Consider the following 13,615-nt stretch of genomic DNA (forward strand, 5'->3'; position numbering starts at 1 on the left):
ACACCTCTAACACAGAGGTCCTCACCTCTAACACAGAGGTCCTCACACCTCTAACACAGAGGTCCTAACACCTCTAACACAGAGGTCCTCACCTCTAACACAGAGGTCCTCACCTCTAACACAGAGGTCCTAACACCTCTAACACAGAGGTCCTCACCTCTAACACAGAGGTCCTCACCTCTAACACAGAGGTCCTAACACCTCTAACACAGAGGTCCTAACACCTCTAACACAGAGGTCCTCACACCTCTAACACAGAGGTCCTCACACCTCTAACACAGAAGTCCTCACCTCTAACACAGAGGTCCTCACCTCTAACACAGAGGTCCTCACCTCTAACACAGAGGTCCTCACCTCTAACACAGAGGTCCTCACACCTCTAACACAGAGGTCCTCACCTCTAACACAGAGGTCCTCACACCTCTAACACAGAGGTCCTCACACCTCTAACACAGAGGTCCTAACACCTCTAACACAGAGGTCCTCACCTCTAACACAGAGGTCCTAACACCTCTAACACAGAGGTCCTCACCTCTAACACAGAGGTCCTAACACCTCTAACACAGAGGTCCTCACACCTCTAACACAGAGGTCCTCACACCTCTAACACAGAGGTCCTAACACCTCTAACACAGAGGTCCTCACACCTCTAACACAGAGGTCCTCACACCTCTAACACAGAGGTCCTAACACCTCTAACACAGAGGTCCTCACCTCTAACACAGAGGTCCTCACCTCTAACACAGAGGTCCTCACCTCTAACACAGAGGTCCTAACACCTCTAACACAGAGGTCCTCACACCTCTAACACAGAGGTCCTAACACCTCTAACACAGAGGTCCTAACACCTCTAACACAGAGGTCCTCACACCTCTAACACAGAGGTCCTAACACCTCTAACACAGAGGTCCTCACACCTCTAACACAGAGGTCCTAACACCTCTAACACAGAGGTCCTAACACCTCTAACACAGAGGTCCTAATACCTCTAACACAGAGGTCCTAACACCTCTAACACAGAGGTCCTAACACCTCTAACACAGAGGTCCTCACACCTCTAACACAGAGGTCCTAACACCTCTAACACAGAGGTCCTCACCTCTAACACAGAGGTCCTCACGTAAAATATTACTAAAAATAATACTTGTTGTATAACTTAAGTGTACTTGTAAGTTTGCTTAGCATATTAGTTGTAGCCAGAGATGTATAGTAACGAAGTAGAACTACTTCACTACTCTACTTAAGTACTGAAATGCTGTATCTGTACTCTGCTGGAGTATTATTTTTTTCTCCTAATTCCACTTTTACTTCAGTACATATTTTCAATGAGTTTCGTACTTTTACTCCGATACATTTTATATGTGCTGCATCGTTACTCGTTATTATAAACATGTTAGGAATCATTCCAAACCCCACACTCACTCTACTTCAAGTCTAACGTCTCGTTCAGAGTTTACGGTTGCTATAACAACCGTTGCATCCAATTTTACTGTGGCGCGAAGTTATACATGATGCAGATCTACTGTGTGCAAACCGAAGGGAAGAAGACCGCTCGTGCTGCTCTCTGCTCGGCCTCTTTCGCTCTGCTGCCTGCCTGCTTTGTTTGAACCAAAGATGGAAGAACCAGAAACACCTTCAACTTCGAGTAATCGTGGTGGTGGTGAGGAAGAAGACCGCCCCTGGCCCTACTTACAGTCTCTGTTTTCATTCGCCCGAGTGAAAGACAATTCATACAAAATGAAGTGCCTACTATGCCTCCCGAGAGATTGCGAAATATTGGCCTTCAAAAATGACAAGGATGAAAAGAAAATGTGTAATGTGTGAAGTGATGGGAGATGCTTTAAAGGGGGAAGGGACATACTTGCCAATACATATTCTTTTGTTCAAAAGAGTTAAGCTCAATGTTTTAAGGTGCTCTTTTACATTCCGCTGTACTGCTGTTACAGCCAAACAGTTTGAATAATATAAACAATTTGATTTTCAAACTTTCGACTGATTTCTTTAATAACTACATTACACAATACTTTTACTTTCAGTACTTGAGTAGTAATTTTAAAAATAAACTACTTGCAATTCGAAACATGTTTAATACTTTAGTACTTCCACTTAAGTACGGTGCTTAAAGAGCACTTCTACTTCTACTCAAGTCACATCAGCCTAGGAAACAATCCAAACTGCAGACACCACAGCCACATCAACCTAGGAAACAATCCAAACTGCAGACACCACAGCCACATTAACCTAGGAAACAATCCAAACTGCAGACACCACAGCCACATCAGCCTAGGAAACAATCCAAACTGCAGACACCACAGCCACATTAACCTAGGAAACAATCCAAACTGCAGACACCACAGCCACATCAGCCTAGGAAACAATCCAAACTGCAGACACCACAGCCACATCAACCTAGGAAACAATCCAAACTGCAGACACCACAGCCACATCAACCTAGGAAACAATCCAAACTGCAGACACCACAGCCACATCAGCCTAGGAAACAATCCAAACTGCAGACACCACAGCCACATTAACCTAGGAAACAATCCAAACTGCAGACACCACAGCCACATCAGCCTAGGAAACAATCCAAACTGCAGACACCACAGCCACATCAACCTAGGAAACAATCCAAACTGCAGACACCACAGTCACATCAACCTAGGAAACAATCCAAACTGCAGACACCACAGCCACATCAACCTAGGAAACAATCCAAACTGCAGACACCACAGCCACATCAACCTAGGAAACAATCCAAACTGCAGACACCACAGCCACATCAGCCTAGGAAACAATCCAAACTGCAGACACCACAGCCACATTAACCTAGGAAACAATCCAAACTGCAGACACCACAGCCACATCAACCTAGGAAACAATCCAAACTGCAGACACCACAGCAACATTAACCTAGGAAACAATCCAAACTGCAGACACCACAGCCACATTAACCTAGGAAACAATCCAAACTGCAGACACCACAGCCACATCAACCTAGGAAACAATCCAAACTGCAGACACCACAGCCACATTAACCTAGGAAACAATCCAAACTGCAGACACCACAGCCACATTAACCTAGGAAACAATCCAAACTGCAGACACCACAGCCACATCAACCTAGGAAACAATCCAAACTGCAGACACCACAGCCACATTAACCTAGGAAACAATCCAAACTGCAGACACCACAGCCACATCAACCTAGGAAACAATCCAAACTGCAGACACCACAGCCACATCAGCCTAGGAAACAATCCAAACTGCAGACACCACAGCCACATTAACCTAGGAAACAATCCAAACTGCAGACACCACAGCCACATCAGCCTAGGAAACAATCCAAACTGCAGACACCACAGCCACATCAACCTAGGAAACAATCCAAACTGCAGACACCACAGTCACATCAACCTAGGAAACAATCCAAACTGCAGACACCACAGCCACATCAACCTAGGAAACAATCCAAACTGCAGACACCACAGTCACATCAACCTAGGAAACAATCCAAACTGCAGACACCACAGCCACATCAACCTAGGAAACAATCCAAACTGCAGACACCACAGCCACATCAACCTAGGAAACAATCCAAACTGCAGACACCACAGCCACATCAGCCTAGGAAACAATCCAAACTGCAGACACCACAGCCACATCAACCTAGGAAACAATCCAAACTGCAGACACCACAGCCACATCAACCTAGGAAACAATCCAAACTGCAGACACCACAGCAACATTAACCTAGGAAACAATCCAAACTGCAGACACCACAGCCACATTAACCTAGGAAACAATCCAAACTGCAGACACCACAGCCACATCAACCTAGGAAACAATCCAAACTGCAGACACCACAGCCACATTAACCTAGGAAACAATCCAAACTGCAGACACCACAGCCACATTAACCTAGGAAACAATCCAAACTGCAGACACCACAGCCACATCAACCTAGGAAACAATCCAAACTGCAGACACCACAGCCACATTAACCTAGGAAACAATCCAAACTGCAGACACCACAGCCACATCAACCTAGGAAACAATCCAAACTGTAGACACCACAGTCACATTAACCTAGGAAACAATCCAAACTGTAGACACCACAGTCACATTAACCTAGGAAACAATCCAAACTGCAGACACCACAGCCACATCAACCTAGGAAACAATCCAAACTGTAGACACCACAGTCACATTAACCTAGGAAACAATCCAAACTGTAGACACCACAGTCACATCAGCCTAGGAAACAATCCAAACTGCAGACACCACAGCCACATCAACCTAGGAAACAATCCAAACTGCAGACACCACAGCCACATCAACCTAGGAAACAATCCAAACTGTAGACACCACAGTCACATCAGCCTAGGAAACAATCCAAACTGTAGACACCACAGCCACATCAACCTAGGAAACAATCCAAACTGTAGACACCACAGTCACATCAGCCTAGGAAACAATCCAAACTGCAGACACCACAGCCACATCAACCTAGGAAACAATCCAAACTGCAGACACCACAGCCAGATCAACCTAGGAAACAATCCAAACTGCAGACACCACAGCCACATCAACCTAGGAAACAATCCAAACTGCAGACACCACAGCCACATCAGCCTAGGAAACAATCCAAACTGCAGACACCACAGCCATATCAACCTAGGAAACAATCCAAACTGCAGACACCACAGCCACATCAGCCTAGGAAACAATCCAAACTGCAGACACCACAGCCACATTAACCTAGGAAACAATCCAAACTGCAGACACCACAGCCACATCAGCCTAGGAAACAATCCAAACTGCAGACACCACAGCCATATCAACCTAGGAAACAATCCAAACTGCAGACACCACAGCCACATCAGCCTAGGAAACAATCCAAACTGCAGACACCACAGCCACATTAACCTAGGAAACAATCCAAACTGCAGACACCACAGCCACATCAGCCTAGGAAACAATCCAAACTGCAGACACCACAGCCACATTAACCTAGGAAACAATCCAAACTGCAGACACCACAGCCACATCAGCCTAGGAAACAATCCAAACTGCAGACACCACAGCCACATTAACCTAGGAAACAATCCAAACTGCAGACACCACAGCCACATCAACCTAGGAAACAATCCAAACTGCAGACACCACAGCCACATCAGCCTAGGAAACAATCCAAACTGCAGACACCACAGCCACATCAGCCTAGGAAACAATCCAAACTGTAGACACCACAGCCACATCAACCTAGGAAACAATCCAAACTGCAGACACCACAGCCACATCAGCCTAGGAAACAATCCAAACTGCAGACACCACAGCCACATCAGCCTAGGAAACAATCCAAACTGCAGACACCACAGCCACATCAACCTAGGAAACAATCCAAACTGCAGACACCACAGCCACATTAACCTAGGAAACAATCCAAACTGCAGACACCACAGCCACATCAGCCTAGGAAACAATCCAAACTGCAGACACCACAGCCACATTAACCTAGGAAACAATCCAAACTGCAGACACCACAGCCACATCAGCCTAGGAAACAATCCAAACTGCAGACACCACAGCCACATTAACCTAGGAAACAATCCAAACTGCAGACACCACAGCCACATCAACCTAGGAAACAATCCAAACTGCAGACACCACAGCCACATCAGCCTAGGAAACAATCCAAACTGCAGACACCACAGCCACATCAGCCTAGGAAACAATCCAAACTGTAGACACCACAGCCACATCAACCTAGGAAACAATCCAAACTGCAGACACCACAGCCACATCAGCCTAGGAAACAATCCAAACTGCAGACACCACAGCCACATCAACCTAGGAAACAATCCAAACTGCAGACACCACAGCCACATCAGCCTAGGAAACAATCCAAACTGCAGACACCACAGCCACATTAACCTAGGAAACAATCCAAACTGCAGACACCACAGCCACATCAACCTAGGAAACAATCCAAACTGCAGACACCACAGCAACATTAACCTAGGAAACAATCCAAACTGCAGACACCACAGCCACATTAACCTAGGAAACAATCCAAACTGCAGACACCACAGCCACATCAACCTAGGAAACAATCCAAACTGCAGACACCACAGCCACATTAACCTAGGAAACAATCCAAACTGCAGACACCACAGCCACATTAACCTAGGAAACAATCCAAACTGCAGACACCACAGCCACATCAACCTAGGAAACAATCCAAACTGCAGACACCACAGCCACATTAACCTAGGAAACAATCCAAACTGCAGACACCACAGCCACATCAACCTAGGAAACAATCCAAACTGCAGACACCACAGCCACATCAGCCTAGGAAACAATCCAAACTGCAGACACCACAGCCACATTAACCTAGGAAACAATCCAAACTGCAGACACCACAGCCACATCAGCCTAGGAAACAATCCAAACTGCAGACACCACAGCCACATCAACCTAGGAAACAATCCAAACTGCAGACACCACAGTCACATCAACCTAGGAAACAATCCAAACTGCAGACACCACAGCCACATCAACCTAGGAAACAATCCAAACTGCAGACACCACAGTCACATCAACCTAGGAAACAATCCAAACTGCAGACACCACAGCCACATCAACCTAGGAAACAATCCAAACTGCAGACACCACAGCCACATCAACCTAGGAAACAATCCAAACTGCAGACACCACAGCCACATCAGCCTAGGAAACAATCCAAACTGCAGACACCACAGCCACATCAACCTAGGAAACAATCCAAACTGCAGACACCACAGCCACATCAACCTAGGAAACAATCCAAACTGCAGACACCACAGCAACATTAACCTAGGAAACAATCCAAACTGCAGACACCACAGCCACATTAACCTAGGAAACAATCCAAACTGCAGACACCACAGCCACATCAACCTAGGAAACAATCCAAACTGCAGACACCACAGCCACATTAACCTAGGAAACAATCCAAACTGCAGACACCACAGCCACATTAACCTAGGAAACAATCCAAACTGCAGACACCACAGCCACATCAACCTAGGAAACAATCCAAACTGCAGACACCACAGCCACATTAACCTAGGAAACAATCCAAACTGCAGACACCACAGCCACATCAACCTAGGAAACAATCCAAACTGTAGACACCACAGTCACATTAACCTAGGAAACAATCCAAACTGTAGACACCACAGTCACATTAACCTAGGAAACAATCCAAACTGCAGACACCACAGCCACATCAACCTAGGAAACAATCCAAACTGTAGACACCACAGTCACATTAACCTAGGAAACAATCCAAACTGTAGACACCACAGTCACATCAGCCTAGGAAACAATCCAAACTGCAGACACCACAGCCACATCAACCTAGGAAACAATCCAAACTGCAGACACCACAGCCACATCAACCTAGGAAACAATCCAAACTGTAGACACCACAGTCACATCAGCCTAGGAAACAATCCAAACTGTAGACACCACAGCCACATCAACCTAGGAAACAATCCAAACTGTAGACACCACAGTCACATCAGCCTAGGAAACAATCCAAACTGCAGACACCACAGCCACATCAACCTAGGAAACAATCCAAACTGCAGACACCACAGCCAGATCAACCTAGGAAACAATCCAAACTGCAGACACCACAGCCACATCAACCTAGGAAACAATCCAAACTGCAGACACCACAGCCACATCAGCCTAGGAAACAATCCAAACTGCAGACACCACAGCCATATCAACCTAGGAAACAATCCAAACTGCAGACACCACAGCCACATCAGCCTAGGAAACAATCCAAACTGCAGACACCACAGCCACATTAACCTAGGAAACAATCCAAACTGCAGACACCACAGCCACATCAGCCTAGGAAACAATCCAAACTGCAGACACCACAGCCATATCAACCTAGGAAACAATCCAAACTGCAGACACCACAGCCACATCAGCCTAGGAAACAATCCAAACTGCAGACACCACAGCCACATTAACCTAGGAAACAATCCAAACTGCAGACACCACAGCCACATCAGCCTAGGAAACAATCCAAACTGCAGACACCACAGCCACATTAACCTAGGAAACAATCCAAACTGCAGACACCACAGCCACATCAGCCTAGGAAACAATCCAAACTGCAGACACCACAGCCACATTAACCTAGGAAACAATCCAAACTGCAGACACCACAGCCACATCAACCTAGGAAACAATCCAAACTGCAGACACCACAGCCACATCAGCCTAGGAAACAATCCAAACTGCAGACACCACAGCCACATCAGCCTAGGAAACAATCCAAACTGTAGACACCACAGCCACATCAACCTAGGAAACAATCCAAACTGCAGACACCACAGCCACATCAGCCTAGGAAACAATCCAAACTGCAGACACCACAGCCACATCAGCCTAGGAAACAATCCAAACTGCAGACACCACAGCCACATCAACCTAGGAAACAATCCAAACTGCAGACACCACAGCCACATTAACCTAGGAAACAATCCAAACTGCAGACACCACAGCCACATCAGCCTAGGAAACAATCCAAACTGCAGACACCACAGCCACATTAACCTAGGAAACAATCCAAACTGCAGACACCACAGCCACATCAGCCTAGGAAACAATCCAAACTGCAGACACCACAGCCACATTAACCTAGGAAACAATCCAAACTGCAGACACCACAGCCACATCAGCCTAGGAAACAATCCAAACTGCAGACACCACAGCCACATCAGCCTAGGAAACAATCCAAACTGCAGACACCACAGCCACATTAACCTAGGAAACAATCCAAACTGCAGACACCACAGCCACATCAGCCTAGGAAACAATCCAAACTGCAGACACCACAGCCACATCAACCTAGGAAACAATCCAAACTGCAGACACCACAGCCACATCAGCCTAGGAAACAATCCAAACTGCAGACACCACAGCCACATCAGCCTAGGAAACAATCCAAACTGTAGACACCACAGCCACATCAACCTAGGAAACAATCCAAACTGCAGACACCACAGCCACATCAGCCTAGGAAACAATCCAAACTGCAGACACCACAGCCACATCAGCCTAGGAAACAATCCAAACTGCAGACACCACAGCCACATCAGCCTAGGAAACAATCCAAACTGCAGACACCACAGCCACATCAACCTAGGAAACAATCCAAACTGCAGACACCACAGCCACATCAACCTAGGAAACAATCCAAACTGCAGACACCACAGCCACATCAACCTAGGAAACAATCCAAACTGCAGACACCACAGCCACATCAGCCTAGGAAACAATCCAAACTGCAGACACCACAGTCACATCAGCCTAGGAAACAATCCAAACTGCAGACACCACAGCTTCACCTTTCCTGAAAGCTCTGATTTATCTATTCCATCCAGTCCCTCAGCAACATCTTTCCCAAACTGCACTGCCTGCTCTCCATCATTCATGTCTGCCTGGTACCACCTGCCTAAACTCTTTACTGCCTTTTCCCTAATTATTGGAATGTTTTCTTCATCTATTACAAACTTTCTATCACTTAATTTCCCTCTACTTATTGAGATACTTCTAGACTTAGTAGGGGGTAGAAATGGATGAGATACTGAGGTTCAGACCAGCTTTTTCACACTGGTTTATGGTTTTGGAGCAGAAAACATTTCTTTGGTCTGTCTGATGAGGTCAGTCCGACTTAAACCGGCCTCGCTGTGTGGTGCTTTAACAGTGTGAGCCTGTTCCTGACCTGCAGGGTTATAAGGGTTATAAGTTCCTGACCTGCAGGGTTATAAGGGTTATAAGTTCCTGACCTGCAGGGTTATAAGGGTTATAAGTGTTATAAGTGTTATAAGTACCTGACCTGCAGGGTTATAAGGGTTATAAGGGTTATAAGTTCCTGACCTGCAGGGTTATAAGGGTTATAAGTGTTATAAGTACCTGACCTGCAGGGTTATAAGGGTTATAAGGGTTATAAGGGTTATAAGGGTTATAAGTTCCTGACCTGCAGGGTTCGGGTTATAAGTGTTATAAGTACCTGACCTGCAGGGTTATAAGGATTATAAGTTCCTGACCTGCAGGGTTATAAGGGTTATAAGGGTTATAAGTTCCTGACCTGCAGGGTTATAAGGGTTATAAGGGTTATAAGTTCCTGACCTGCAGGGTTATAAGGGTTATAAGTGTTTTAAGTACCTGACCTGCAGGGTTATAAGGGTTATAAGGGTTATAAGTTCCTGACCTGCAGGGCAGCGCTGTCGGTCAGGGCGGCGGCTTGTCTGTTCAGCTGTGACGTCACGATGTGGCAGCGCTGACACAGCCTCCGCAGCTCCTCCTCCGGCTTGCCGTAGCGGCTCAGCTCGCCGGCCGACAGCGAGCCTTCGGGGTTCGGCCGGCTCTTCCTCGCCTCCTCGTCCTCCTGCTCCCCCGCAGAGCGAAGGCGCTTCCTGCGGCAGGTGGAGCCCAGAGGGAGAGGAGCCTCCCCCTCCACCACCTGCAACAAGAAGAAGAAGAAAGGTTAAACACCTTCATCCACCTGCAAGAAGACGGGGTCAGTACCAGAGATCCTGAGAGTGATGCTGTCTGGAGCCATCCCCCTGGAAGGGTCAACCGTGCCAGAGAAAACGCAACTCAGAGAAAGACCTCAACAGTGGAGCAGGCAGAGGACGGCATCTGGCCAAGCAGGTGGATCACCACAACGGCTGTGAAGGTGGAGGAAGGCTGCAGCAGACGAAAGCCTCAAGCTGTCATGGAGTCCATCCTGTTGTTAATAGATCCGTCTCTGTCAAAATAAATCACGAATAGGCGTCCATCTTTTGGGGATAATCCATCTCCGTATCCCAAGCCCTGTGGTGATCAGCGAGTGGCAACGGCAGCAGGACCGAGAAGTCTGATAGCTCCTTGTTACCGGGATGAGTGGCAGGGGATATTTGTTTCTGACGGTGATTTGGTTTAACCCCCGATAGTCAATGCAGGGCTGCAGGCTCTTATTTTTCTTCTGAACAAAGAAAAACCCTGCTCCTACAGGAGAAGAGGATGGCCTGATGATTCCTGTTGCTAATGTAGCCTTCCATGGCCTCGCGCTCGGGACGAGACAATTTGTATAATCGGCTACATGGCTTAGGTGCTCCAGGTAGGAGGTCTATGGCGCAGTCATAGGAGCGGTGAGGAGGTGATGATAAGACTCTGTCTTTACTAAAAACTGTGCCAAGGTCATGATATTTAGTGGGAACCAAAGACAAATCTACAAGAGGTATTGAGGTATCTGATGGTGGTAGACTGGAAACTGGTGTTAAATAAGGATTCACCATTGCCCCACCCTGTTCTCAGTCTTCATAGCTGCCATCCTCCACCTTACTGGACATGGTTTACCTACTGGTGTCCAGACCATATATAGAACCGATGAAAAGCTGTTCAATCCAAACTGTTTCAAAGCCAAATCCAATCTCTCTTATTCATTTGTCATGGAGCTGCAGTATGCTGATGACAGTGCTGTTGTAGCCCACACAGAAGATCTTAAGTGCACATTGAATGCTTTTGCCAGAGCTCACAGACTTCTTGATCTGACCATGAATATCAGCCCCTACCAGATACCTGTGCGCCCCCACCAATAATAACAACTGATAGTGAGCCTTTTGAGAATGTGGACCTGTGGTGTGTGTGTGATTTCGGCTCAGCTGTAGAGGGAAGGAGTGAAGCTGTGGTTCAGGGACCAGGGGCTGGTGGAGGCCGCGCGGACCATCAATCATCATTGTGTCTGCCTTTATTTGCAGTAGTATGCTGAGGCGAGGAGGAGAGGAGCAAACTCTGGACCAGCCGAGTGGGACACAGAAAGTAAAAACGAATAAAGACAGCTTCAACCTTAAACTCAGTCTGCGTGTGCTGCTGTTGCCGAGGTCACCCTTTAAAAGAGTAGCTGGGCTGCGATAGGATCATTTTCAACATTTGGGAAGCCCCCTCTCCTCAAGAGCAGAGCTCGACAGTGAAACTGTATCTGTTGTGCTAGTCAGGCCTTGGCAAAGCTTCTCATGAGAGTCTTTGAACATCCTGATCTTCTTGAAAAACCAAGCTACTGGTATACATCCTACCAGTACTCCTATATGGAGTGGAAACCTAGACTCGTAAAGCTGGCATTTAAGGCTACCTTTACACGGAAACGATCTGAAACCAAAACGCAAAAGTGGCGTTTCGTTTTCACTTTTAAATCTGCATTTAGACGAGCGTTTTAGGGTGAAACTCTGCGTGCATACGGAAACGCAAAACTGTGTGACGTTTCATATTTATTGATGCAGTAAACACGCCAGATGGTGAGGTGGCAACACCACCAAGACCAAGTCTTTCTACTTTCTATGTGACCAGAAACGCAGCTTTGCGTTTTCATCCTTTACACGGTGGCGCGACAGTGGAGCGTTTTCAAGAAGTCCACTCTGGAGGGCGGTTTCACTTTTTTGCGTTTTCATGCCCCCAAAACGGCGTTACCATCTAAACGATGTAGTGCATCCGCAAAAAGGTTTAGCGTTCTTAACCCGTTTTCGTTTCCGTGTAAAGTGCCGCTAAGAGCTCTGTAATCCTACCACCGAAGGTGCCTGGGTAAGATCTCGTGCATCAGCTGGTAAGAGAGGTGGACTGACATCAACATCCTTAAGGGGGCCAACACTGACACCACCACCATCATAGAACACCAGCGAACATAGACATGTCATGTAATATGCATGTTTGAAGGATGCCTCCTAAAGAAAATCTCAGGGATTGTGTCCTACACCAGCTGAAGACCATCAGACTCTGTTCATGGGTCACCAAACACATCAGAGTGGTGTTTCCCACCTGCAGGGACCTTAAACCCAGTTATGGGTCATATATTATGGGTATGAACACATCAGCCTTTCATGATCTTTAGACTAAACTCACATGAAACGTGTCACTGCAGCTTTAAAACTCTGTAACAGAGCAGAGACTGGATGTCAGACCTCTGACTGTGGGCTCGGCCGTTATATAAGAGACATCCTGCAGACCCCCGGCCCCCAACCAAACTACGGTGGCTGTGATGTGGACAAATAAAACCTGGCTGGTCCCTTCTGGGCTTCCGTAGTAACAGAGTCCCCCCTCTCAGCCTTCAGCAGCTCTGATGGTTAATTGAATAGAAAAGTACTTTATTCATACCCCAATGTGGGAAATTCAAATTAGTCAAGTAGCTCAAAAAATTTATATTTACAATAATTGTATATTAACAACAACAATAATAATAATAATTCTAATAAAAATACTACTACTTATAATAATAATAATAATAATAATAATAATAATAATAAATAAATAAAATAATAAATAAATAAATAAATAAATAATAAATAAATAAAATAATAATAATCTCTCTTAATGCTTGATCAGGCTGCATCTGATCATCACTTCATGAATACGTTCGTTTGATGCCTGATAAATGTTCAGTAGCGTCGCTGGTTCTTTAGTTTCCATCGTTGAGCTTCCTGAGCTGATGGAAAAGTTACAGTTTTAAGAGAAAAGTGCTTCTAATTGGCCAAAGTAATGAGTAAAAAGGAAGAAAATTAGGCTAAAA

The sequence above is a fragment of the Odontesthes bonariensis genome, chromosome 24 (assembly GCF_027942865.1).
Source record: "Odontesthes bonariensis isolate fOdoBon6 chromosome 24, fOdoBon6.hap1, whole genome shotgun sequence".
Taxonomy (NCBI): Eukaryota; Metazoa; Chordata; class Actinopteri; order Atheriniformes; family Atherinopsidae; genus Odontesthes; species Odontesthes bonariensis.